This window comes from Grammomys surdaster, unplaced genomic scaffold (assembly GCF_004785775.1).
Source record: "Grammomys surdaster isolate TR1022 unplaced genomic scaffold, NIH_TR_1.0 379, whole genome shotgun sequence".
Lineage (NCBI taxonomy): Eukaryota > Metazoa > Chordata > Mammalia > Rodentia > Muridae > Grammomys > Grammomys surdaster.
In genome coordinates this window covers 4,077-8,774 of record NW_021604798.1, presented here as the reverse complement: position 1 = coordinate 8,774, position 4,698 = coordinate 4,077, and the positions used below count along the sequence as shown (strand labels likewise).

The window sequence follows — 4,698 nt, the reverse complement described above, 5'->3', positions numbered from 1 at the left end:
GCTCCCAGAACATTGAAGACTACCAACTGTGGTTCTGTCCTGGCCAATGGGAAGCTCCAAGAGTACTCCAAGGTAAGTAACAGGAAAATCTAATGAATGACTAGTTGAGTTCATTGGTCTAACCCTGAAGTCTCAATGTTTTCATTTTGTAGTCTTAAATATAAATACACACTAAGGTAAAATAGCTAAACATATTTTCATTAATTATATTCATAATTAACAACTTTAATAGAGCCTTCCAGCACATGATAATATGTAATTATGAAAGAGTCATAGGTCTGACAAAAAACAAAATCAAAAACTGAAACTGTGTTTTCTATTTGAGAACCATAATTTTCCCAAAGTGAGAATAAACAAACTCTGGATATATTTTTTTCTGAAGAAAATAACTGAAAAAAATCATTGGGTAGTCATTACTGAAAATGCTGCTAGCAGAAGAAATTTTTCAGTGATTCCCAACACCCATGTGAGAGCTCATGATAGCCATCCATAACTCCAGTTTCAGGAGATCAATTCCCTGGTCTGACCTGCTCAGGTATCAGGCTCAGAATGGTACAAAGATATACATCGGAGCCAAAGCGTTGCAAACAGAAATAAGTCTAAAATTAAAATGAAAACAAGTTCAAAGAACAACTCCCTGTCTTTAAGGAAAGTTCAGTCCTAAGCCTTTTTTCTTTTGTGCATGTGTGAAGGTTTTTCACAAGCAGTAAGAACTCTAGCAACTTTAAAAACTATGCTGTTCATTCCAAACTATGCAGATTCTGCTTCATAATGAAAATCATAAATGTATACAAATCTCTGAGTCCATAAGAAATATTCAGTTCACATCTTCCTTTGGCCAGTAATTCCCCCACTGAATGAGAGAACATTATCAGATTGAAGACCTCCGCAGAGGGGAGACCCTCTCTCAAGTCTCAGAAAGTTGCGACCACCCAGTAATCTGCTCGAGACACCATGTACCGGAGGTTGCATGCAACCTCCAGTGGAGTAATTGCGAGGTTGTTTACTAGGGCGTGACAGCTAGCTGCTGGTCAATTCGTATGCCCACGCAGGAGCTGAATTGACCCCTACAGCCAGTTTGAAAGGGGGTTTTAAAAGGGAAAAACCACAAACCAAGAATAGGGAGGGGGTGAGAGCTTGCTAGGGTGGTGTAACATGAAAATAGTGGAACATTCCAAAGGAACCCAACCTACGGGAGTCAGGATCAGGTGAAAACTCTCTGTACGCTTATCTTTCTCAAGAATGTGGTCCTGCCCTGTTACTTTGGCCTTGCCCTGTCACTGTGGTTCCCAGCTTGGTTCTCAGCTTGGTTCCACCTAGTTTACTTACATTCTTTCCTAACTCTTTGCAGATAGGCCAGTTCCAGTAATGGTGACTGGTCTTTCCACATTCTTAACTTGCTTCATGCCTCGGTTTGTCTATGTCTTTATAAAGAAAGCTTAAAGAATACTTTATATGTCTAAAAAGAATTCTATATACCCAGTATCTATAATTTTTCACTCTACAAGATTATTGACTTCTTGATTGAATCACCTGCTATTCCTTATATTGTGTTTTTTTATTTCTCAATAACTAAATTATTCCCAAGTAAATATTAGTAATAAAATGATCAGAAGCAGTTGGATCAGATTTAAAATTGTGAGATAATCAAGAGTGCTTGCAAAATTCATCTTTTAAAAGCTAATGGAAACATGAAGTTCTAATACATAAAGTAATCTTCAGACAAGTGACAGTAACAATGCCTTTTGGAGATGAGAGAGTATTGTTATTCAAAATTTTCTCATGTATCATTCAAAAGAATCTGTGGGGATATTCTTGATCATTTGAAGTAATCCAAAACCGGTATATTTTGGTTTACATAAATACTTATTTTCAGGGTTTTAATAAACTAGACCCTCAACCCACTCATTGGACTTTATTTTCCTCCATGTAACAGAGTATTGCTATTGAGTCCAGGCAAGTAAGGAACTCTCAACCCTTACTATTTCAATCAAAGGAGTGCTGAAAATACAGAAATGTGCCAAAATCATCTGGTCTTTTCACTTTTTAAAAGGTTGAAACAATAGCAGTACTCAGTCCGTGAAAAAAATAAATATGGACATTCTAAAATAAATTCATGTATTGAAATGTGTCAAATAGATAATATTTTAAGGTTTGGAAGAGCTGTGTTCATCATGGATGCTTCAGAAATCCTAAGAACTTAAGGCTCTTCTTAGTTTCTCAGCATGGTTTTAAATGTGTATTTCAACCCACAGGCCATATGCTATTATGTATCTCTCATCTCTATATCTTTTCCTATTGATCACTAGGAAGGATCTGGAGTGCTTTCATCTCAATATTGCTTTAAATCTTTTTTTTCCAGTATGTGTGGTTTTATGTATTTGGAGAGTACACTGATTTGGAAAGGGTTTAACACATTGAACATTTTCAAAGGGTTTCTCTCCTGTATGTGTTATGTCTTTGTTTATGTGCCAGGAGACCAGTTCTACATGAAAAGGTTTTATCACACTGATTACATTCATGAGGTTTCTCTCCAGTATGTGTTCTCCTATGCGCTTGGAGATTATTGGAACTTGCAAAGGCTTTGCCACATTGGTTACATTCAAAGGGTTTCTCTCCAGTATGTGTTCTTTTATGATACCTGATACTACTTTCATATGGAAAGAGTTTACCACATTGATTACATTCATAGGGTTTCTCTCCTGTATGTGTTCTTGTATGTATTTGGAGACCTCTTTGATATACAAAGCCTTTACCACATTGGTTACATTCATAAAGTTTCTCTCCTGTATGAATTCTTTCATGATTTTTTAGAGAACTGTGATATGCAAAGTCTTTGCCACATTGGTTACACTTATAGGGTTTGTCATCAGTATGTACTTTGTTATGTCTTAGGAGATGACCATTTTTTGAAAAGACTTTACCACATTGGTTACATTCAAATGGTTTCTCTCCAGTACGTGATCTTTTATGTATATGAAGATAACTGTGAAGTACAGAGGCTTTCCCACATTGAATAAACTGAGAGGGCTGCTCATCAGAATGTAGAAAATATTCTTCAATATTATGGTCTTCCCACATGTAACCTATAGCAGCAAGATTCCTATAGGTCTCCAGCATCACATCTTTGTAGAGGCTCTTCTGAGAAGGATCCAGCAGAGCTCACTCTTCCTGAGTGAAGTTCACATGCACATCATCATAGGACACTGTATCCATGTCTGGAGTTTTGAGCTTTTCTAAGATCCCTCACAGCACCCAGCAGAGGCATTCAGAACATATCACACAGACCTATTGCTTTAAATATTGCTCTCATTGTTTTTTACATTCTGTGTCAGAAACAAAGGCAAATCAAGACTTTAGTCATATCGGTGATTCATCAGAAATGGACAAAGCCAAGGTTTCATACTTCTTAAAAAACCATATCTATCACACAGCACATACTCTCTGATGTTTCATTAGAGAAGAAATAACTTAAAACAGGGGAGAGCACATTAAGCACATGGATTTAGTTCTAATTTTGTATTTGCAATTCTGGCCCAGAGTTACTGTTTCTTGGAACAGACTAAAAGTGGTGTTGTGGGAAAGGCATTATTCTTACTGCTTGTGAGAAATCTTCACACGCACACAAAAGAAAAATGTCTTGTGACCACAGTTTCCTTAAAGACACTGAATTGTTCTTTAACTAACTTTGCTTTTGTGACCTCCCAAGGTATAGAAGATAGGAGAGAGTTGACATCATCTGTTGTTGTTCATAGGGCTCTATGGAGAAACATGATTTGTCTGTCCAGCTTTGTAATTGTACACATTCCTCTGGTGACTCGTCTTAACCTTCAGATCATAAATTATCTGATGTGATGTTTATTGCTTACAAATTCATCCTGCCTCGTTATTATGCCACATTCTTCCAGGAAAATGTCTCCATCTAGAGTACTAAGAAAATGTTGTGTGTCTAAAAGTGCTCATGTATATTCTAAAGCATAAAGCATCAACCTGACCATTGTAAGGAGAACAGCAATGGGAGGAAGCAGAGGCCATTCCACTTCACCGATTCCAAGAAACCCTGCCTCATACTATGAATGGAAATGGACTCTATAAATGTGGCTGTCATCATGAGAGAAATAAATACTGGACAGAGAAGTGCTTGACATGGCTAATAGAATTACTTATAGAATTCCAGGCTCGAAACCATAAGAAGATATATATGCAGTGGGAATTATTTATATTGATTAATATAAAGATAGACAAGTAAACTAAATTTCTCATGTTGTAAAAATCTTATTGGTATCAAGACTATAACAGGCAGGTCTTAATGTTAGAGTAGAACACAGCAAAAATCTGCCAAATAAAATTCTCTGGTAGATAAAAATAAAATGATAAATTGAAAATCATCTCCTCGATTTTAGAGTTCTCAGCTTACACATCCTTCCTTTATCATAATATCTCTGTAAGTCTCCTAATGCTTAGGGTGTACAGTCTACATTGTCCAGAAGAAGAATGAGACACAAAACACAGCAGTGCATGCTAAATCCCATTGGAAGGTTTCTCACACTCATTATTACTAGATTCAATTCATATTCTTATTTTCTTCTTATAGGCCATGAGTGTCCACATGATATTATACTGACCAACCTTCAAACTAACTTCAGTAGACTGAAATCAAGAATGTTCCCAGCTTTTCCGGCCTTGCCTGGGCTGCTT

General features: G+C 36.7%; 1 pseudogene; it reads right to left on the bottom strand.

The window, feature by feature from the left end:
* Positions 1-2,427: 2,427 nt before the first annotated feature.
* LOC114632671 lies at positions 2,428-3,216 on the bottom strand (annotated as a pseudogene).
* Between the last annotated feature and the right edge of the window lie 1,482 nt (positions 3,217-4,698).